The 25000-nt window shown below is 43.4% G+C and overlaps 1 protein-coding gene across 4 annotated transcripts in view; it reads right to left on the minus strand.

The window, feature by feature from the left end:
• GNG2 (G protein subunit gamma 2) overlaps positions 1-25000 on the minus strand; it is a 106522-nt gene that overhangs the window by 64640 nt on the left and 16882 nt on the right. For 3 of the 4 annotated variants that reach the window (XM_056545177.1, XM_056545178.1, XM_056545176.1), the window contains exon 4: positions 15256-15306. The gene's annotated coding sequence lies outside the window, so the exon portion shown is untranslated. Of the gene's footprint in view, positions 1-15255; positions 15307-17188; positions 17208-25000 lie in introns of those variants that run through there. The other variant, XM_056545179.1, reaches the window with a different exon arrangement.

Raw genomic sequence — 25000 nt, forward strand, 5'->3', positions numbered from 1 at the left:
CCTTATGGTGGAGAACCCCTTTAAAGGAGTAATCTGGTACATAGTATTCCTGCTCCGTCCTGCCCGGGCTGCAAAAAAAATTAAGATGAACCATCTCTCACCTTCCTGGATTCCCACGGAGCACCACTACAGCTGTTCGGTCCTCCGGTCCATCCTCTTCATACTTCCGGGTGAAACGAAGCGTCACATGGCGCTCAACCTATCGTTGGCCGAGGCAGAACATCGCGGTGGCCGGCGATAGGCTGAGTGCCATGTGACGCTTCGTTACACACGGAAGTATGAAGAGGATGGACCGGAGGACCGATCAGCTGTAGCGGCGCTCCGCGGGAACCCAGGAAGGTGAGAGATGGTTCATTTTTTTTGCAGCCCGGGCAGGACGGAGCAGGAATACTCTGTACCAGATTACTCTTTTAACATCCGATTTTTGTACTGAGCATGCTCAGTGCAGATTTACCAAAAAAATGGGTTAAAAACCTGATTTAAAAAAATAAACGGATGTAACTGGTAATAACAGATGATAACAAATGAACAACATCAGTTTTTTTAAAGAAAACACCCATTAAAAATAACGGATGATGGTCATCAGTTATCGTCCGTTATTACATCTGTTTTTTGTTTTTTTCATCTGTTATTTTAAAACAAAAGCAGTAAAAAAGCAAGACGATACCTGTAGTGTGAAAGGGGCCTTAAAGGGGTACTCCGGTGGAATTTTATTATTATTATTATTATTTTTTTAAATCAACTTGTGCCAGAAAGTTAAACAGATTTGGAAATTACTTCTATATAAAAAATCTTAATCCTTCCAGTACTTATCAGCTGCTGTATGCTCCAGAGGAAGTTGTGTAGTTCTTTCCAGTCTGACCACAGTGCTCTCTGCTGACACCTCTGTCCGTGTCAGTAACTGTCCAGAGTACAAGCAAATCCCTATAGCAAACCTCTCCTGCTCTGGACAGTTCCTGACATAGGCAGAGATGTCAGCAGAGAGCACTGTGGTCAGACTGGAAAGAACTACACAACTTCCTCTGCAGTATACAGCAGCTGATAACTACTGGAAGGATTGACATTTTTATATAGGAATAATTTACAATAGGCCCCATTATGGTATACACTAATTAGCCCTGTGGCACACATTAATATTTATAATCTGGTAATATAGTTTTTTTTTTTTAAAGGAAAACTGTCCCCCGTTCACCCACACTAAACCCAATACACTGGTGTGGGTGAACAGGAGACCGGTACAGGGTTTCTGACCAACATACGTACCTGCAGTCCGGCGCCCGGTCCCTCTGAAGTTCGGCTTCTTCCAGCGCTGAATTGCGCACTGGAGGCGGGCCCACCGGCTGGATTTGAATATTCATCGTGCTGGTCATGTGAGCGCTCAGTAGGCACAATCGCCCACGTGACCAGCGCCAATGAATATTCAAATCCAGCCGGCGGGCCATCCAATTTTACTGGGATCTCGAGTCATCTAAACAGCCTGGACTCCAAACATGCATTGTAATAAACCAGTGTCTCCCAACCAGGCTGCCTCCAGCTGTTGCAAAACTACAACTCCCAGCATGCCTGGACAGCCAACGGCTGTCCAGGCATGCTGGGAGTTGTAGTTTTGCAACAGCTGGAGGCAGCCTAGTTAGGAAACACTGGACTAAACATATTGGGAGTTGTAGTTTTGCAACAGCTGGAGGCAGCCTAATTAGGAAAAACTGGACTAAACATGCTGGGAGTTGTAGTTTTGCAACAGCTGGAAGCAACCTAGTTGGGAAACACTGGACTAAACATGCTGGGAGTTGAAGTTTTGAAGAAGAAAAAAGGCTGTCTGGGCATGTTGGGAGTTGTAGTTTTGCAACAGCTGGAGGCAGCCTAGTTAGGAAACACTGGACTAAACATGCTGGGAGTTGTAGTTTTGAAGAAAAAGAAAAAAAAGACTGTCTGGGCATGCTGGGAGTTGTAGTTTTGCAACAGCTGGAGGCAGCCTAGTTAGGAAACACTGGACTAAACATGTTCGGAGTTGTAGTTTTGCAACAGCTGGAGGCAGCCTAGTTAGGAAACACTGGACTAAACATGCTGGGAGTTGTAGTTTTGCAACAGCTGGAAGCAACCTAGTTGGGAAACACTGGACTAAACATGTTGGGAGTTGTAGTTTTGCACCAAAAAAGGCTGTCTGGGCATGCTGGGAGTTGCAGTTTTGCAACAGCTGGAGGCAGCCTAGTTGGGAAACACTGGACTAAACATGCTGGGAGTTGAAGTTTTGAAGAAAAAAAAGGCTGTCTGGGCATGTTGGGAGTTGCAGTTTTGCAAGAGCTGGAGGCAGCCTATTTGGGAAACACTGGACTAAACATGCTGGGAGTTGTAGTTTTGCACACAAAAAAGGCTGTCTGGGCATGCTGGGAGTTGTAGTTTTGCAACTAAAGGCTGTCTGGGCATGCTGGGAGTTGTAGTTTTGCAACTAAAGGCTATCTGGGCATGCTGGGAGTTGTAGTTTTGCAATAGCTGAAAGCAGCCTAGTTAGGAAACACTGGACTAAACATGCTGGGAGTTGTAGTTTTGCAACAGCTGGAGGCAGCCTAGTCAGGAAACACTGAACTAAACATGCTGGGAGTTGTAGTTTTGCAACAGATGGAGGGTGCCTTGTTGGGAAACACTGGTTAGATATGCTGAGAGTTGTAGTTTTGCAACAGCTGGAGGCGCCCTGGTTGGGGAAACACTGTCACAAACTATCAGGACAGGAGAGCGCTCTGCGCTGCTGACGTGTTGGCCTCTCGTGCGTCTGGTGCTGTTTATCAGTCTCGTCCCAGACAGAGCAGAGGGTAAAGCTGCCGGTTAAATCTCCTGTGATGGTGTCTATACAAGGCAGACACGACTGCCAAGTCCCCGGACGCCATTTATCTGGAGAGAAAACCCTCAATGGACGACGATCTTCGCCTTAATGAGGAGCGAGATTAGCGTCCTCCCCGGAGAAGACTCTTATTCCTGGATCAGACACCTTACGCAAGACGCCATTACTCCGTAGTATTTCCTACTATAACAACAGAGCAGGATTTCGAAAGCAGAAAAATGAAAACAAATATGGCCGCCGTCGAAGCCGGCATGAATTTTGTCAATTTGGGGGAAGATTTATGAAGACCTGTGTACAGGAAAAGTTAACCAGTTGCCCATAGCAACCAATCAGATTGCTTCTTTTATTATTCAGAAGCCTTTTCAAAAATGAAAGGAGCCATCTGATTGGTTGCTATGGGCAACCGGTCGACTTTTCCTCAGCACAAGTTTTGATGAATCTCCCCCGAAGGGGGAGATTCATCAAAACTTGTGCTGAGGAAAAGTCGACCGGTTGCCCATAGCAACCAATCAGATTGCTTCTTTCATCTTTTCCGCCATTAAAATATCTCAGAAGTATTTACAATCTCCTTACTAAGACTTGTATTTTATACCGTCCTCATTTATCCTTAACTTTACTTATTAGCCGCCAGGCATGGCCGACCGCCGTTACACATTAATTGTTCTTGTACTATGTGTGGTCAAATTAACCGTGGGGGACAGAGAGGTGTCCTCAGAGATATAGGACTACAGCATGTAACTGGGGATCCACACCCAATATATAAAGTATGTACACAGTGACCCCACCAGCAGAATAGTGAGTACAGCTCTGGAGTATAATACAGGATATAACTCAAGATCAGTACAGGATAAGTAATGTAATGTATGTACACAGTGATCTCACCAGCAGAATAGTAAGTGCGGCTCTGGAGTATAATACAGGATATAACTCAGGATCAGTACTGGATAAGTAATGTAATGTATGTACACAGTGACCTCATCAGCAGAATAGTGAGTACAGCTCTGGAGTATAATACAGGATATAACTCAGGATCAGTACAGGATAAGTAATGTAATGTATGTACACAGTGACCTCACCAGCAGAATAGTGAGTACAGCTTTGGAGTATAATACAGGATATAACTCAGGATCAGTACAGGATAAGTAATGTAATGTATGTACACAGTGACCTCACCAGCAGAATAGTGAGTACAGCTCTGGAGTATAATACAAAATATAACTCAGGATCAGTACAGGATAAGTAATGTAATGTATGTACACAGTGACCTCACCAGCAGAATACTGAGTGCAGCTCTGGAGTATAATACAGGATATAACTCAGGATCAGTACAGGATAAGTAATGTAATGTATGTACACAGTGATTTCACCAGCAGAATAGTGAGTGCAGCTCTGGAGTATAATACAGGATATAACTCAGGATCAGAACAGGATAGGTAATGTAATGTATGTACACAGTGACCTCACCAGCAGAATAGTGAGTACAGCTCTGGAGTATAATACAGGATATAACTCAGGATCAGTACAGGATAAGTAATGTAATGTATGTACACAGTGACCTCACCAGCAGAATAGTGAGTACAGCTCTGGGGTATAATACAGGACATAACTCAGGATAAGTACAGGATAAGTAATGTAATGTATGTACACAGTCACCTCACCAGCAGAATAGTGAGTACAGCTCTGGAGTATAATACAGGATATAACTCAGGATCAGTACAGGATAAGTAATGTAATGTATATACACAGTGACCTCACCAGCAGAATAGTGAGTACAGCTCTGGGGTATAATACAGGATATAACTCAGGATCAGTACAGGATAAGTAATGTAATGTATGTACACAGTCACCTCACCAGCAGAATAGTGAGTACAGCTCTGGAGTATAATACAGGATATAACTCAGGATCAGTACAGGATAAGTAATGTAATGTATGTACACAGTGACCTCACCAGCAGAATACTGAGTGCAGCTCTGGAGTATAATACAGGATATAACTCAGGATCAGTACAGGATAAGTAATGTAATGTATGTACACAGTGACCTCACCAGCAGAATAGTGAGTACAGCTCTGGAGTATAATACAGGATATAACTCAGGATCAGTACAGGATAAGTCATGTAATGTATGTACACAGTGACCTCACCAGCAGAATAGTGAGTACAGCTCTGGAGTATAATACAGGATATAACTCAGGATCAGTACAGGATAAGTAATGTAATGTATGTACACAGTGACCTCACCAGCAGAATAGTGAGTACAGCTCTGGGGTATAATACAGGACATAACTCAGGATAAGTACAGGATAAGTAATGTAATGTATGTACACAGTCACCTCACCAGCAGAATAGTGAGTACAGCTCTGGAGTATAATACAGGATATAACTCAGGATCAGTACAGGATAAGTAATGTAATGTATATACACAGTGACCTCACCAGCAGAATAGTGAGTACAGCTCTGGGGTATAATACAGGATATAACTCAGGATCAGTACAGGATAAGTAATGTAATGTATGTACACAGTCACCTCACCAGCAGAATAGTGAGTACAGCTCTGGAGTATAATACAGGATATAACTCAGGATCAGTACAGGATAAGTAATGTAATGTATGTACACAGTGACCTCACCTGCAGAATACTGAGTGCAGCTCTGGAGTATAATACAGGATATAACTCAGGATCAGTACAGGATAAGTAATGTAATGTATGTACACAGTGACCTCACCAGCAGAATAGTGAGTACAGCTCTGGAGTATAATACAGGATATAACTCAGGATCAGTACAGGATAAGTAATGTAATGTATGTACACAGTGACCTCACCAGCAGAATAGTGAGTACAGTTCTGGAGTATAATACAGGATATAACTCAGGATCAGTACAGGATAAGTAATGTAATGTACGTACACAGTGACCTCACCAGCAGAATAGTGAGTACAGCTCTGGAGTATAATACAGGATATAATTCAGGATCAGTACAGGATAAGTAATGTAATGTATGTACACAGTGACCTCACCAGCAGAATAGTGAGTACAGCTCTGCAGTATAATAAAGGATATAACTCAGGATCAGTACAGGATAAGTAATGTAATGCATGTATACAGTGACCTCACCAGCAGAATAGTGAGTACAGCTCTGGAGTATAATACAGGATATAACTCAGGATCAGTACAGGATAAGTAATGTAATGTATATACACAGTGACCTCACCAGCAGAATAGTGAGTACAGCTCTGGAGTATAATACAGGATATAACTCAGGATCAGTACAGGATAAGTAATGTAATGTATGTACACAGTGACCTCACCAGCAGAATAGTGAGTACAGCTCTAGAGTATAATACAGGATATAACTCAGGATCAGGCACCTATGGGCGCTCCGTGCACATAAATAGGATGTGGGGGGTTGATACAGATTTTGTATTGTACAATCTAAAAAACACATGAATTCCACAGAAGTTATTATTGCAAACCACATTATGCAAAGTTACATAATTTACATAGAAGCATTTAACAGGGGATGCGATTCACCTAACCCGCTATCTTGTGACATGGGGAATGGAGGTTACATTGGGTTATATAGTATTCTGACACAGAACTGGGGGCTATTAGTAACTGCTAATATATATATTATATATATATATATACACACCGTATATATATATATATATATATATTTTACTATTCTTATCATATATTGGAGGGAATGGCGGAGTCTTATCCAGACGCCCTTATTGTACCATATTCTGTATCTACGCAACCACCGGGGCCTGGGATGATTCTGCCGATGACTCATATAAAACCTCGTACAGCGACATCTGCTCGAGATACAGGAAAGAATGGAGGAAACACGATGTTCATCTGCACATACGGCCACAGAAGACGGAGCTGCCGCTTCAGGGAGTATATAAGACCTGAACCCTCCATGATTTAGGGTAGATCCGCTGTGTAGGCCCTGTATAATGTGACAGTGCAGGGCTGGTGGGCAATGGTCGCTATACAAAGGTAAAAAAAAAAAAAAGGTGTTTCTCCCTTAAAGGGGTACTCCACTGGCCAGCGTTCGGAAGTAAATGTTCTGAATGCTATTTTCGTGCTGCGGGGGCCGGCCACGCCCCTCGTGACATCACGGCCACGCCCCCTCAATGCAAGTCTATGGGAGAGGGCGTGACGGTAGTCACGCCCTCTCCTATAGACTTGCATTGAGGGGGCGTGGCCGTGATGTCACGAGGGGCGTGGCCGACCCCTGCAGAGCAACAACAGCGTTAGGAACATTTACTTCCGAACGCTGGCCAGTGGAGTACCTCTTTAATAGCCCTTACAATCCTCCTTACAATATTCCCACTACCTTCTTATAAACCGTACAGTCCTACAAAGGACTAATATGGAAGGATATTCTCAGCGGTCAAGGGGCTGAACTGTAGGATCTTACCAACAAATCTCATTCACATGGTGCCAAGTTATTGAGTTCAATGGGGAAGTGAAAATTTGTTCCCAATGCCTGCAGACCATGTAGTTCCAACCAATAGTTCGCCTCAATAAAGGCCTCTAGTTCCCCCCAATAGTTCGCCTCAATAAAGGCCTCTAGTTTCCCCCAATAGTTTGCCTCCATAGAGGCCTCTTCACCGTTCATTATCTGGAATGGTGCAGGACATGCCAAATAATGAAATGACATTATCACGTGACAGGTCCTGCACCACTCTGACCTGCAGGAGAAGGTCCTTCACCACTAAGAAAAATGGAGGATGCAGAGGCCTCAGTGCAGGGACGGAGGGAAGGTGAGTAGGAGTTTTATGTTTTCCTTTCAGTGGGGACTTATCGGGGAAACTACTTAATGAAGGCATCTATCTAATAGTGTTGGGCGCGAATATTCACATTTTTTTTTCACAGCCGAAGGCTGTCCGGGCATGCTGGGAGTTGTAGTTTTGCAACAGCTGGAGGCACTCTTGTTGGGGAAACACTGCTTTACTGGAAGCAAATGTACTACGATTATATAATTGCAACCTAAAAATTTCTCAGAAGAATTTTACAGAAGTACAAATTGTTTGCTTAAAAAATTTACAAATAGTTGGAAACAGAATAAAAAAACAAAAACATTTCTTCGATTCAGAATGACTTCACATTTCATAAGAAGGAGAAGGAAATTTCAGAAAGGGAAGTAACGACATCTCCGCCCTCTTAATAAATTATACCGTACACATCGTACTGCTCAGTGAGTCAATTCTTAAAGGGGTACTCCGGTGGAAAACTTATTTTTTTAAATCAACTGGTGCCAGAAAGTTAAACAGATTTGTAAATTACTTCTATTAAAAAAATCTTAATCCTTCCAGTATTTATTAGCTGCATAATACTACAGAGGAAATGGTTTTCTTTTTGGAACACAGAGCTCTCTGCTGACATCATGAGCACAGTGCTCTCTGCTGACACCTCTGTCCATTTTAAGAACTGTCCAGAGTAGGAGAAAATCCCCATAGCAAACATATGCTGACAGTTCCTAAAATGGACAGAGATGTCAGCAGAGAGCACTGTGCTCGTGATGTCAGCAGAGAGTTCCGTGTTCCAAAAAGAAAACCATTTCCTCTGTAGTGTACAGACCCAAAAAAGTACTGGAAGGATTAAGATTTTTTAATAGAAGTAATTTACAAATCTGTTTAACTTTCTGGCACCAGTTGATTTAAAAAAAAAAAAAAAAAGTTTTCCACGGGAGTACCCCTTTAAGAGTAGCATTTTGTGCTCCAGAGCTGTTCTTCTTCCTAGAGACGGGAATAGTACAAGAGGCAGAAAGTTAAAAAGAGTTTATACAGGAATGTAAAAACAGAGCTAATTTCTTTCAAAACCTGCTACCCATCACTCTCCAGGTTGGGTGCGGTTCTGCAGCTCATGAAGTGAATGTAGCCAAGTTGTAATACCACACAAACAACCTTGGGACAGACCTGGAGCTGTTTTTGGAAGAAGTTAGCTCTGTTTTTCTATTCCTGGATAACTCTGCACCTAGACATCCTATCCCCTATCCAAAAGGATAGAGGATAAGATGTTTGATCGCAGGGCTCCCGCTGCTGGGGACCCCCGCAATCTCGGCTGTGGCGCCCCAGACATCCGGTGCATGGAGCAAACTTCACTCCGTGCCGGATGATTGACGATGCGGGGCGGAGGCTCATGACGTCACGGCCACGCCCTGATCGTGATGTCACGGCCACCAGTTGATTTGAAAAAAAGAGGTTTTAGACCAGAGTACCCCTTTAAGCCATGCCTGCTCCCAATTTGATAGACAAGCAGAGCTTGGCTTCCAATGCCGAGCTCTGCTTAAATCCTGCGCATGCGCCGTTGATGCAGATTGAGACGCTTTTCCAGATCCAGAATTGGACACTCCGTATAAATGGCACATGCAACACGCTCTGCCTGTCTATCAAACAGGGATCAGGCAAAGATTCATCTCCCACCATACACAGACAGAAAGTTAGGATGGGAGATGTAGTCCTCCAACCACTGGAGAACTATAGGTTGGGTAGCACGACTGTTCATCTGACCGGCTCCCTGTCCCAGGTCCCCCGCAGATCCTCTTCTCTGGCCAGGCCAGACTAGAAGAGGCCAGAGCAGAATGATGCAGGCAGTGTAAGGTTATGTTCACACAGAATATGTTTGCAGGAATATTCCACACGGACATACCACTGCAGCAGAGACCCATTGATTTCAATGGGATTCTGCTGGACCGTGCATGCAGTAGAATTTCCGTGGCAGATATTTCTACCACGGAAATCCCCATTCCGGCGTCTGCATAAGGAACTGACTTATCTATTCTTTCTGCTCGGAAATGCATTGCGGTCTATGAGACAATGCATGTCCAAGCGCCCAGTGTATAGCGCAAATGTGCAGAATGATCGCCCGTGTTTCCCATCTGGACATTCGCACATTTTACATGTGAACATGGCCTTAATCACGACGCCTGCATAACAGGGCTGAGAGCAGTGTTCCCTTGCTCTGGGTCCGCACTTGGCTATTCATTTGTATAAGTGTCTTAAAGGGGAATTCCGCCCATAGGCCCCGTTCACACTACGGAATTCTCGCGGCTGAATTCCGCGAGCGGAGATTCCGCCTGGTGGCCGCCGCCGAGATTGCTTCGGCGCTAGGGCCGCGGAGCACTGAGCCGTCACCATTGACGGCTATGCAGTGCTCGCGGAATCCGCGCAAAGAATTAACATGTTCTGTCTTTGCGCGGAACACTTTCAGTGGCGGAAATGTCCGCCGCTGAAATTCCGCAGTGTGAACGGGTCTCGCGGAGACCCGTTCACACTAATGTTAAAGTTCACACCGCGGAATTACGCCCGGAAATTCCGCGGCAATTCCGTAGTGTGAACGGGGCCTTAGACATGTTATCCCCTACCCAAAGGATAGGGGATAAGATGTTTGATCGTGGGGGTCCTGTCAGAAGGGGGCACTTCGCGATCAGACATCTTATCCCCTATCCTTTGGGTGGGGGTAGGATACGGGCAAATTACTCCTTTAAAAAAAAACACCAATACAAACGAATGCGGGGAGAGCCCAGAACCAGCTGGTGGTCCGAATCACAGGTCACTGGACAGGTTTTAATAAATCTCCCCCAAAATGAGCACCAAATCTGCCATAAATTGTAATGGTTGCAAATTGCGCTGCAGGTCTACAGCAAAAATACACATATTCTGTATGGTTTAGTTCAGACTTGCCAGCGCAGAATGAATAACAAACGTGGCTTTTCTGCTGCGGAAAATCACCAGTATTTCCATCCCCTGTGGATGTTCATTAGTAGCGCCCCCTGAGGTTTCATACAGGAAATACAACTATACCCAGCACTGACTAAGATTTACCAGACAAAGAGAGGCCATGAATGCCTCGACCGGGGCCCGACCTTTGTGCGGTCACATGTCCCGGCCGCTTCCATTCATTGGTCGTCCTTTATGTTTTTGGGGATCTGTTCTCTATTCACAATCTATAATTAAATGATTTCATTGTAGACGAGGACCAGATGGTCACAGAGAGGATTAGATCATAAATTCTACACTGAGAAATGATCCGGCCAATAACCCGAATCTAGAAAGACGCTGCCATAGCCCCGCACTATAGTGTAACCATGGGGGGAGATTTATCAGAACCTGTGCAGAGGAAAAGTTGTCCATAGCAACCAATCAGATCGCTACTTTCATTTTTCAGAGGCCTTGTAAAAAATGAAAGAAGCAATCTGATTGGTTGCTATGGGCAACTGAGCAGCTTTTCTGCTGGACAGATTTTGATAAATCTCCCCTGTATGTTTATATCCCAGGAATCTGTATAAGTTAAAGGGGTATTCCAGGCAAAAAAATTTTATCCCCTATCCAAAAGATAGGGGATAAGATGTCTGATCGCGGGGGGCCCGCTGCTGAAACCCCCTACGATCTCCTTGCAGCACCCACATTCTATGCGGGTGCTGAATCTCCAGCTTCGGAAACCTCCGGGACTGGGGACGTGACGTCACGCCACGCCCCCTCCTTTCATGTCTATGAGAGGGGGCGTGACGGCAGGATAAGTAATGTAATGTATGTACACAGGGACCCCTGCCAGCAGAATAGTGAGTAAAGCTCTGGAGTATAATAAAGGATATAACTCAGGATCAGTACAGGATAAGTAATGTAATGTATGTACACAGTGACCTCACCAGCAGAATAGTGAGTACAGCTCTGGAGTATAATACAGGATATAACTCAGGATCAGTACAGGATAAGTAATGTAATCTATGTACACAGTGATCTCACCAGCAGAATAGTGAGTACAGCTCTGGAGTATAATACAGGATATAACTCAGGATCAGTACAGGATAAGTAATGTAATGTATGTACACAGTGATCTCACCAGCAGAATAGTGAGTACAGCTCTGGAGTATAATACAGGATATAACTCAGGATCAGTACAGGATAAGTAATGTAATGTATGTACACAGTGACCTCACCAGCAGAATAGTGAGTACAGCTCTGGAGTATAATACAGGATATAACTCAGGATCAGTACAGGATAAGTAATGTAATGTATGTACACAGTGACCTCACCAGCAGAATAGTGAGTACAGCTCTGGAGTATAATACAGGATATAACTCAGGATCAGTACAGGATAAGTAATGTAATGTATGTACACAGTGATCTCACCAGCAGAATAGTGAGTACAGCTCTGGAGTATAATACAGGATATAACTCAGGATCAGTACAGGATAAGTAATGTAATGTATGTACACAGTGACCTCACCAGCAGAATAGTGAGTACAGCTCTGGAGTAGAATACAGGATATAACTCAGGATCAGTACAGGATAAGTAATGTAATGTATGTACACAGTGATCTCACCAGCAGAATAGTGAGTACAGCTCTGGAGTATAATACAGGATATAACTCAGGATCAGTACAGGATAAGTAATGTAATGTATGTACACAGTGACCTCACCAGGAGAATAGTGAGTACAGCTCTGGAGTATAATACAGGATATAACTCAGAATCAGTACAGGATAAGTAATGTAATGTATACAACGTAGGGTAGCCCTAGATAGTTAGCTGGTTAAATAAAAAGATAGATATACATAAGAGCCATAGATATAAGATAGATAGCAGATACATAAATAGATAGATGGTTACATAGACCTTTCTTGCACAGAATACAAATACTGAGGGGGTTTTATCGCCATCATAAATTAAATGCAACGACACCACACACTGTTGCCATGACAACTGTACTGAAATAGCTTACGGAGGATGCTTTATAAGGTACATGGACCGTACGGGCGTATGAAGGCAGACATGGCACGAACGCTGGATGTCATCCTATCCCTGCTCCGCTCACAGACACCACTCTCCAAAATCACAAGGAAATAGTCTTTTCCACAGACGCCGACTTATCTCCGAATATTTTTTTTCATCCCGAAAACAGCAATTTGCTAAATGTCTGCTCACCCCCCACCCCACCCCACCTACCCACCCCAATGCCTGTACAGAGGGAGCATTGTATTTATGAATAGTATTAAGGAAGAAAAACCTATAAAGAACACAGTTATTTTAGCTAAATCAATCACCGGGTCTCTCTATTTTTTTCATCCCACCCCCCCCCTCTCCACGATCCGGGCACAATGGTACGCTCTGTGCTCCATTCACACTTAAAGCCCATATGGATTTGTACACGAACAGAGGGGGTGGATTGTCTTGTTCTTACATGGCGCCTTAATCTATAGAGTAAACACCAATTACCTTGTTGTAATAGCCCATTACGCCGAAATATAATTGTACCCTGAGAGCGATGGATCCAGGAGAGAGCGCCGCACTACAACCGCTACCCTAATGTTGTTCGATATATATATATATATATATATATATATATATGAAAAGAGATGTACAAGATGATGTGCTCACAGTCACTGGATGTGACTGGATGTGTCTGATATGGCAGTTCTATTCAGGTGAATAGGGATGAGCTGCAATACCAAGCACGGCCTAGGCACAAGAGTGGCGCTGTTACTGGAAAAAGCATCTCCTTACATCAGTGTTTAAAAAAGAGAATGCCTCCAGCTGTTGCAAAACTAAAACTCCCAGCATGCCCGGACAGCCGCTGGCTGTCCGGGCATGCTGGGAGTTTTAGTTTTGCAACAGCTGGAGGCGCGCCCCTTGAAAATACACCGAAGAAGCATGACGTGTGAAGCTTATCTGTATCGTAGCAAAACGTCACACTGGATGGACCCAGATTTTAGGTTACAACCAATGTATTTGGACGTGTCGGGATAATACAAGATGGCATGCAATGTATTTTAGCGTGCAATGAGCCAATGTATTATAGTGGGTATGGAAATGGTACAAGATATTAAAATATTATGTTATAGAAGGTGTCATGATGATACATTGTATTGTGTAGAAATATAATATATAATGTATCACAGATAGTATGGAAAGGATACAATGTGTTGTGTATTGTAGAAAATAAATATATAGTGTATCACAGATAGTATGGAAAGGATACAATGTGTTGTGTATTGTAGAAAATAAATATATAATGTATCACAGATAGTATGGAAAGGATACAATGTGTTGTGTATTGTAGAAAATAAATATATAGTGTATCACAGATAGTATGGAAGGGATACAATGTATTGTGTATTGTAGAAAATAAATATATAGTGTATCACAGATAGTATGGAAAGGATACAATGTGTTGTGTATTGTAGAAATAAAATATATAATGAATTACAGATAGTATGGAAGGGATACAATGTATTGTGTATTGTAGAAATATAATATATAATGTATCACAGATAGTATGGAAAGGATACAATGTGTTGTGTATTGTAGAAATATAATATATAATGTATCACAGATAGTATGGAAAGGATACAATGTATTGTGTATTGTAGAAATATAATGTATAATGTATCACAGATAGTATGGAAAGGATACAATGTGTTGTAGAAGCATTGCAAAGAATACATGGCATCACAACAAGGGTAGAAATGATACATTTGTAAGATGGAAGTGATGGAATCGATATTATAGAAGGTATCAAAATGAAATAGTAAATTGCAGAAAGTATGAAAGGGAAACGTGTAGGATATAAGATGTAGAAACGATGGGATGTGATATATATAAGGTGTTGAAATGATACAATGTGTTAGGGATCGTATGGGAATGATACAATGTATTGTAGAACTATAGAAATGATACAATGTATTATAGAACTATAGAAATGATACATTTGTATTATAGATAGTATGATAGTATACAATGTATTATAGAACTATAGAAATGATACAATATATTCTAAAAATTATGGGAATGATACAATGTATTCTAGAACTATACACAATAGAACTATAGAAATTATGCATTTGTATTATAGATAGTATGGGAATGATACAATGTATTATAGAACTATATACAATAGAGCTATAGAAATGATACAATGTATTATAGATAGTATGGGAATGATACACTGTATTATAGAAGAGTAAAATTGATACATTGTATTATAGAAGGTGTTGAAATGATAAAATGGATAATGTATTGCAGAACAGTAGAAATGATACATTGTATTATAGAACCATAGAATGGGAATGATACAATGTATTACAGAATGATAGAGATGCTACATGTTCATATAGATAGTCTGGTAATAATACAATATATTACAGATAGTATGGAACGTATACAACATATTACCGAAGTATAACATTGATCGGATGTATTAGAGGTGTATAAATGATACATTGTGTCATGGATGCTATGGAGAGGGGAGTGTTGGTGAGATACAATGTATCACATAGAGAACCCCTCTGTATCACGCGCCATCTTAAAGGTACAACGTATCGAAAGGACATAAAGCATCATAAAATGACATAAAATGATTGAATGTCTGACACGGTGTTGATACAATGATGGAGCTCTTCTTACCTTTCAGTCCTGCAGCCGGTGTAGATGATATCCAGCCCCTGTGTGTAGTCTCTGTAGGAAGCAGAAGGGAAGCTGTGAGACAGGCAGCAGCAGCAGCAGCAGAAATCTCCACCCATTGCTTTACTGAGTCGTCAGGAAATTAATGATCAGCCACTTCCTCTAGGCTGCACAGGGGCCACATCTCACATCTGCCCAACCTCTCTAGCTGCATGCGATGGCTCCTGGCAGCTCGTGCTGGACCTTACAGATGTGGCTGCCAGCAATCTGTCACCCTGGGCAATGTGATATACCTATTGAGATGTTTCTCTACATTTTAGGGCAGTTTTTTTTCCAAACAGTGTGCCTCCAGCAGTTGCAAAACTACAACTCTCAGTATGCCTAGACCACTGACGGTGGGGATAACCCAGTGTTTGCCAACCAGGGTGCCTCCTGCTGTTGCAACACTACAACTCCCAGCATGCTCGGACAGCTAAAGATGGGGATATTCCAGTGTTTGCCAACCAGGGTGCCTCCTGCTGTTGCAACACTACAACTCCCAGCATGCTCGGACAGCTAAAGATGGGGATATTTCAGTGTTTGCCAACCAGGGTGCCTCCTGCTGTTGCAACACTACAACTCCCAGCATGCTCGGACAGCCAAAGATGGGGATAACCCACTGTTTGCCAACCAGGGGGCCTCCAGCTGTTGCAAAACTACAACTATCAGCATGCTCAGACAGCCAAAGGTGGGGATAACCCAGTGTTTTCCAACCAGGGTGCCTCCTGCTGTTGCAAAACTACAACTCCCAGCATGCTCGGACAGCCAAAGGTGGGGATAACTCAGTGTTTGCCAACCAGGGGGCCTCCAGCTGTTGCAAAACTACAACTATCAGCATGCTCAGACAGCCAAAGGTGGGGATAACCCAGTGTTTTCCAACCAGGGTGCCTCCATCTATTGCAAAACTACAACTCCCTGCATGCTCAGACAGCCAACTGCTGTCCGGACATGCTGAGAGTTGTAGTTTTGCAACATCTGGAAGTCCAGAGTTTGGAGACCGCCACACTGAAGGAACAACTTAATTGCTGTTGTTGGACACACCAGGTTGCCGCAGAGCTGCCCAACCAGTGTGCCATCAACAGTTGTAAAACTACAACTTCCAGCATGCCCAGACAGACAAAGGTAAGACTAACCAAGTGTTTCCCAACCAGGGCGCCTCCAGCTGTTGCAAAACTACAACTCCCAGCATGCCCGGACTGCAGAAGGTGGGGCTAACCCAGAGTTTCACAACCAGGGTGCCTCTAGCTGTTGCAAAACTACATCTCCTAGCATGCCTGGAGAGCCAAAAGTGGGGCTAACCAAGTTGTTTTCCAAACAAGGTGCCTCCAGCTGTTGCAAAGCTACAACTCACAACATGCTGGGAGTTGTAGTTTTGCAACAGCCTGGAGGGCCACAGTTTGGAGGTCGTTGCACTTGATGAACAAGTTTATTGCTGTTGTTGGACACACCAGGTTGGCCCATAGCTTCCCGACCGGGGTGCCTCCAGCTGTTGCAAAGCTACAACTCACAACATGCTGGGAGTTGCAGTTTTGCAACAGCCTGGAGGGCCACAGTTTGGAGGTCGTTGCACTTGATGAACAAGTTTATTGCTGTTGTTGGACACACCAGGTTGGCCCATAGCTTCCCGACCGGGGTGCCTCCAGCTGTTGCAAAACTACATCTTCCAGCATGCCCGGACAGCCAAGGCATGCTGGGAGTTGTAGTTTTGCAACAGCTGAAGGCACCCTGGTTGGGAAACACGACCATATCTGAAAAACTACTACTCCCAGCTAGCTGGCACTATAACACTCATCATCCCTGTGGGTACCATAGTAGGGAAGGCAAACAGAGGAGATAAGCGGATGCTACCCACTGCGCCCGTGCTAAAGATCTGGGCAGAGGATGCCCGTCTTCTCACCTCCTCAGGGATGTCCTGCAGTGCCCGGCATCCTCATTTTCTTTGCCGATATCCCTCTCCCCTTTTCCCCCTCCTCCGGGTGCCATCTGCCGTGTGCAATGGGTGTTCCTGATTTAAACACATGCATGATTAAGAAGCACACAGCCCCCATCATCTGCTTGGAAACGGGATTCATCCCCCCCCCCCAAGTCCCTTAGATTAGACGCTGCATTCAGTGATTAAACCCGGCAGAACAATGAATCCCCGGCACCAGGCGGCTATTATCTTAGCTGCAGAAATAGATCATTTATGCCAAATAAAGACGATTGTGCGGCTTAGGATCCGGACTTAACGCCTTGGCCGACACCTATCTCATACATGGCCTGGTTAGAATTAATCCGATCACAGACGTGGCGATATGTAAGCCGACAATGGGCTAGTGCCGCCAAATGTACGGTGCGCTGAAAAATATTGGCAATAACTAGAGATGAGCGAACTTACAGTAAATTCGATTCGTCACGAACTTCTCGGCTCGGCAGTGGATGACTTATCCTGCATAAATTAGTTCAGCTTTCCGGTGCCCCGGTGGGCTGGAAAAGGTGGATACAGTCCTAGGAGACTCTTTCCTAGGACTGTATCCACCTTTTCCAGCCCACCGGAGCACCTGAAGGCTGAACTAATTTATGCAGGATAAGTCATCAACTGCCGAGCCGAGAAGTTCGTGACGAATCGAATTTACTGTAAATTCGCTCATCTCTAGGTTTTGCAAAGGGAATTTTTTGGTAGCAATTTTATAGTCCTGGTATAAGGGTATAAGGTTCACACTTGCTGAACGGAATGGCAGAGTTCCGCCGGAATTTCGGTGGAATTTCTGTGTTCTCGGAACACAGAATTCTGCCGAAATTCGAGTCTCGTTAATTTTGATGGGGTTCCTCTGTGGAATTTTCCAAAAATATGAGACTAAGGGTGCGTTCACACGTTCTTTGTTTTTGCGGGTTTTCCACTGCGTATTTGAAAGTGGGCGGGCTCTTCTCGGCTGTCCATAGCAGATTTTCCGCAGAGGAATTTATGCTGCGGAAAATCCGTTGCAGTCCCTACTGACTTCAATGTGGCTTTTGGCGGATTTTCCGCAGCGTAAATTCCTCCGTGGAAAATCTGCTGCGGATAGCCGAGAAGAGCCCGCCCACTTTCAAATACGCAGCGGAAAACCCGCAAAAAAAAAAAAAAGAGTGTGTGAACGTACCCTTAAGCTGGGTCCACATCACGTTTTTCCCCATACGGGAGCGCATACGGCTGGGGGGAGCTAAAAACTTGCGCTCCGTATCCCTGCCATATGCCGCCCGTGTGTAATTCATTTCAATGAGCCGACCGGAGTGAACCGGTTGGCGCATTTTTTCCCGTATGCGGTTTTCTACCGGACTTAAAACCGTGGTTGACTGCGGTTTTAGGTCCTGTAGAAAACCACATACGGGTAAAAATCAGCCAACCGGTTCACTCTGGTCGGCTCATTGAAATGAATTACACACGGGCGGCATACGGCAGGGATACGGGAGCGCAAGTTTTTAGCTCCCCCCCCAGCCGTATGCGCTCCCGTTTGAGGAAAAACGTAATGTGAACCCAGCCTTAGAAGGTCTTATATTTTTACAACAAGACGTGGTCTCAAATGGCAGGTGGTGCCCAACCCCAAATGCAGTTGTGCATTTATGCTGGGGAGCAGATCCTGTCCTTGTGGTCCGTCATTGTTTACATCTACCCCAGTAGTGACCTAAATTCCTGTATTGTATTATTCTAATTGTTACACATCCACACCATCTATCTGGTGTAGGATGCCATTGTGGTACTTGTAGTCCGCTGCAGGCATCCCCCATTGTATGCATTTTTATGCTGGGGATCGCCCCTAGTAACGAACCACAAGGGCAGGATCTGCTCCCCCAGTATAAATGCACAACTGCATTTGGGTTTGAGCACCTCCCGCCATTTGAGACCACGTCTTTGTTGTTGTTTAAATCTTATACTTGGAGGTGTGTAAACTCCACATTGAATGCGCCTAGATCACTATTATAGGCAGCATTAAAGGGGTACTCTGGTGGAAAACTTTTATTTTTTAATTTTTTAAATCAACTGGTGCCAGAAAGTTAAACAGATTTGTAAATTACTTCTAGAAAAAAAATCTTAATCCTTCCAGTACTTTTTAGCAGCTGTATGCTACAGAGGAAATTGTTTACTTTTTGAATTTCTTTTTTGTCTTGTCCACAGTGCTCTCTGCTGACACCTCTGTCTGTGTCAGGAACTGTCCAGAGCAGCATAGGTTTGCTATGGGGATTTTCTCCTGCTCTGTACAGTTCCTGATACGGACAGAGGTGTCAGCAGAGAGCACTGTGGACAAGACAAAAAAGAAATTCAAAAAGTAAACAATTTCCTCTGTAGCATACAGCTGCTAAAAAGTACTGGAAGGATTAAGATTTTTTAAATAGAAGTGATTTACAAATCTGTTTAACTTTCTGGCACCAGTTGATTTATAAAAAAAATAAAAGTTTTCCACAGGAGTACCCCTTTAAGAGTCTCCTCTGTCCTCCACTCGTTACCTGTATTAATGGCTCCTGTTTGAACTTGTTATCAGTATAAAAGACACCTGTCCACAACCTCAAACATTCACACTTCAAACCCCACTATGGCCAAGACCAAAGAGCTGTCAAAGGACACCAGAAACAAAATTGTAGACCTGCACCAGGCTGGGAAGACTGAATCTGTAATAGGCAAACAGCTTGATGTGAAGAAATCAACTGTGGGAGCAATTATTAGAAAATGGAAGACATACAAGACCACTGGTAATCTCCCTCGATCTGGGGCACCACGCAAGATTTCACCCCGTGGTGTCAAAATGACCACAGTGCTCTCTGCTGACATTTCTGTCCATTTTAGGAACTGTCCAGAGCAGCATATGTTTGCTATGGGGATTTTCTCCTACTCTGAACAGTTCCTAAAATGGACAGAGATGTCAGCAGAGAGCACTGTTGTCATGATGTCAGCAGAGAGCTCTGTGTTCCAAAAAGAAAAGAATTTCCTCTGTAGTATTCAGCAGCTAATAAGTACTGGAAAGATTAAGATTTTTTAATAGAAGTAATTTACAAATATGTTTATCTTTCTGGCACCAGTTGATAAAAAAAAAAAAAAAGTTTTCCACCGGAGTACCCCTTTAATACAGTATTATTACCTTAGGATTGCATACAGGCATTAGAATTGTACGGCACATTGAGATCAATATGGCTGTATTTTTAACACAGTATTGTTACTCGACCAAGGACGTATATTTACGTCCTTGGCCGGCTCCCGCGATATAACACGGGGTCACGTGGTCAGTCCCGGCATGTATCTGAAGCCGAGACCCGGGGCTAATAGCGCGCGGCAGCGATCGCGGTGCCGCGCGCTATTAACCCTTCAGACGCGGCGTTCAAAGTTGAACGCCGCGTCTAAACCGAAAGTGAAAGTTGCCCGGCTGCTCAGTGGGGCTGATCGGGACCACCGCAGTGAAAATGCGGTGTCCCAATCAGCTGGGACATGAGCGGCGGTCCTCTTACCTGCCTCCGGCGTGTCCCCTTGGCGATTGATTGCTCCAAACCTGAGATGCAGGCTTGAGCAATCGACCACCGATAACGCTGATCATTGCAAAGCTTTGCAGTGAACAGGGTATAAGATCAGTGTGTGCAGTGTTATAGGTCCCTATGGGATAACAATGATCAGTGTGTGCAGTGTTATAGGTCCCTATGGGATAACAATGATCAGTGTGTCCAGTGTTATAGGTCCCTATGGGATAACAATGATCAGTGTGTGCAGTGTTATAGGTCCCTATGGGATAACAATGATCAGTGTGTGCAGTGTTATAGGTCCCTATGGGAGCCATAACACTGCAAAAAAAAAAGTGTAAAAAAAGTTAATAAAGGTCATTTAACCCTTTCCGTAAAAAAAATGTAAATAAAAATGAATATAAACATATGTGGTATCGCCGCGTGTCTAAATGTCCAAACTATAAAAATATATTGTTAATTAAATCGCACGGTCAATGGCGTTAGCGCCAAAAAATTCCAAAGTCCAAAATAACGTATTTTTGGTCACTTTTTATATCATGAAAAAATGAATAAAAAGCGATCAAAAAGTCTGATCAATACAAAAATGGTACCGCTAAAAACTTCAGATCACGGCGCAAAAAATGAGCCCTCATACCGCCCCATAAGCGGTAAAATAAAAAAGTTATAGGGGTCAGAAGATGACAATTTTAAACGTATAAAATTTTCCAGGATGTAGTTATGATTTTTTCCAGAAGTGCGACAAAATCAAACCTATATAAGTAGGGTATCATTTTAATCGTATGGACCTACAAAATAATGATAAGGTGTCATTTTTACCGAAAAATGTACTGCGTAGAAACGGAAGCCCCCAAAATTGACAAAATGGAATTTTTTCTTCAATTTCGTCGCACAATTATTTTTTTTGCCCGTTTCGCTGTAGATTTTTGCGTAAAATGACTGATGTCACTGCAAAGTAGAATTGGTTGGGCAAAAAAAGAAGCCATAATATGGATTTTTAGGTGCAAAATTGAAAGGGTTATGATTTTTAAAAGGTGAGGAGGAAAAAACGAAAGTGCAAAAACGGAAAAAAACGTGGTCCTTAAGGGGTTAAGATTGCATACAGGCATAAGCATTGTATGGCATTGTTAATTGAGACTGATATGGCAGTATTATAAATACCGTAGTGTTATCTGAGGACTGTAATACAAGTTGTGGGAGATTAGCTCTGTAAAGCCAGGGAGATAGTGTAAAATAGCAGACAGAGACAGTGACACAGAGGTTGTAGAACAAAAAAGAAATACAAATAAAATAAAAAAAATATTAATTCAGGCACAAAAATACCAAATAAATCCTACCTAACCTAATGCTCCCAGCTATACAGGTGACTTCCTACCTATAGCAACTGGGCTGACTGGGGCCAAACTGAGAACCTGGACTGACAAGGAAGGGAATGGAGTGCCCCACTACCAACCCGCCTATCATTCCATATAAATCAAGGCATGTAAACAGACTTTACCCAAAGGCTGTCCGGGCATGCTGGGAGTTGTAGTTTTGCAACTGCTGGAGGCACAATGGTTGGCAAAACTACAATTCACAATGCTGGGAGTTGTAGTTTTGCAACAGCTGGAGGCGCCCTGGTTGGGAAACACCGTACTATATGCTGCTCCCTACCTTTGTGTTGTTCACAGTGAGCAGTGGTGGATGCTGTGCCGCTGCCATATGTGTTCACATCAGATATAATTAGGATCCTGTTGTGTCCCAGTTTTCCAACAGCAGCATCGCCCCCCCCCCCTCCCTCGCTCCCCCGGGGGGGGGGGGCATTTGGTGATGTGGAATGTTGGTTTTCCTAGAATGCTTTTTATGGTTAATATAAGGATACCATCAGAAAAATACTATATGCAGTAGTTTTTTTATTATTTATTTTAATGTTATTTAAAAAAAATAAAAAATTTATATATATATATATATATATATATATATATAATGTATTTATTTATTTATTTATTTTTATAGCTTATTACCTAATGTACTAAACAACTTAATCTGATTCTGGCAGAAACAGATTTGTAAATTACTTCTATTAAAAAAATCTTAATCCTTCCAATAATTATCAGCTGCTGAAGTTGAGTCGTTTTTTTCTGTCTGGCAACAGTGCTCTCTGCTGACATCTCTGTCTGTCTGGGGAACTGCACAGAGTAGAAGAGGTTTGCTATGGGGATTTGCTTCTACTCTGGACAGTTCCCGAGACAGGTGTCATCAGAGATCACTTAGACAGAAAAGAACAACTCAACTTCAGCAGCTCATGAGTACTGAAAGGATTAAGATTTTTTTAATAGAAGTAATTTACAAATCTGTTTAACTTTCTGAAGCCAGTATATATATATGTATATATATATATATATGTATATGTGTATATAAAAAGTATTTTCCTGGATAACCCCTTTAATGGGAGCTTGCTATATCCAGGGCAGGTGGAGAAGTCTATGCATCCATGATAGATACAGAACATTCAGAGAGTCTTCAGACCCGTTTATCACATTTTGTCAAGTTGAGGCCTTGTGTTAAAATCAACAAAATTCATGTTTTTTCAATAATGAAAATTGTACAAACAGAAATTTTCCGGGCAGACATTCTGCAAAACATTCTGCTAGGTGAACATAGCTGTAGTCTTAGGGCTTATTAACACTATGTATTTTCTGAGCAGAATTCCGCTTGGAAAATGCAGTGCAGCAGCCTCCAATTGGATTCTTCAGCACCATTCACACTTTGGAATTCCCGCCATGAAATTCCGGACCCCACACTGGAAACGTGCTCATTCTTTCTACCGAATCCAATGCATTGCAGTCTATTAATGTGGCGGATTCCCAAGCGGTCCTAGCGCCGGCTTGTTTTGCCAACGCCCCCGCTCCAGACAAAAGCTCCATCCGGAATATATCCGGGCGTAGATTCCGTAGTGTGAATGAGCCCTTCGATGCTGTGATTGACACTTACAAGTGCGCAGACGGTAAACACATAACACATAACTTACATGTATGTCCCCTGTCCTCTATGGGTTAATTTAATCTCGATGGACAACTCCTTTAATTCTACCCTTTATTTTGACCCTCCAAAATCCACTGTTATCCCTTTCATCATCAGTCACATCTGCTTCTAGAGTCATAAAATTCTAGTATTTTGTAATTCTACATGCAACCAATCAGAATTCAGCGCTCAACTTGTTTGATTTGGTAATAATCCAATTAGTTACTATGGTGACTGCTCCACTGTGTCATACTGGTCTCTCATGTACAGTCGGGGGGGTGTATGGCTGCTGAGATGGTAGTTGTACCAGATCCGCTCTACCACATAACATCAGTATTATAAATGGTGCATGGGAGGTGGGGGCCTTGGTGTAGATTTTAAAGGGGTACTCTGCCCCAAGACATCTTATCCCCTATCCAAAGTATAGGGGATAAGATGTCTGATCGCGGGGGTCCCCTGTGATCTCCCTGCTGCACCCAGCGTTCATTTAGAGCGTCGGGTGCAGCTCCGGAGGCTCGTGAGGTCACGCCCCGCGCAATATGTCACGACCACACCCCCTCAATGTAAGTCTATGGGAGGGGGCGTGATGGCTGTCACGCCCCCTCCCATAGACTTGCATTGAGGGGGCATGACCATGACGTCACGAGCCTCCGCCCCACATCGCCAGTCATTCGGCATGGGACAAAGTGCCCCTGGGGTGCCGCAGCCGAGATCGCAACGCTTCCCAGCGGCGGGACCCCCCCCCCCCCCCCCGTGATCAGACATCTTCTCCCCTCTCCTATAAGATGTCTAGGGGCAGAGTACCCCTTTAAGCCAACCCTCTGTCTACTGGGTCAATATTAAACAAATCTAGGTTATGGATTATTCCACTGCCCAGGACCCTGTTCTGCAAATAGCAGATATGGAAACATTGGAAGTGATAAAAACCACCAGAACATCTCCGTACAGACCATGGCCATGGTGGTCTCCATAAGAGGGTGGCGACTGGTCACCATTGGTGATGCCCAAACTCATTGTTCCACAGATTGGGGGGGGGGGGGGGGGATGTGCACTGGTCATAGGTTTTCCAAAGTAGAGAAATGTAAAGTGAGTAAAACGGTAATTCTATATATATATATATATATATATATGTCCATCTTGTGTTTCTCCTCAATATATCTACAACAAATGTTCAGAATAACGTTACCGAACATGAGGTGTCCAGGAACCATTCTCATTGTAGAAATTCCCTAAATACAAGAAAGCA

The sequence above is a fragment of the Hyla sarda genome, chromosome 11 (assembly GCF_029499605.1).
Source record: "Hyla sarda isolate aHylSar1 chromosome 11, aHylSar1.hap1, whole genome shotgun sequence".
Taxonomy (NCBI): domain Eukaryota; kingdom Metazoa; phylum Chordata; class Amphibia; order Anura; family Hylidae; genus Hyla; species Hyla sarda.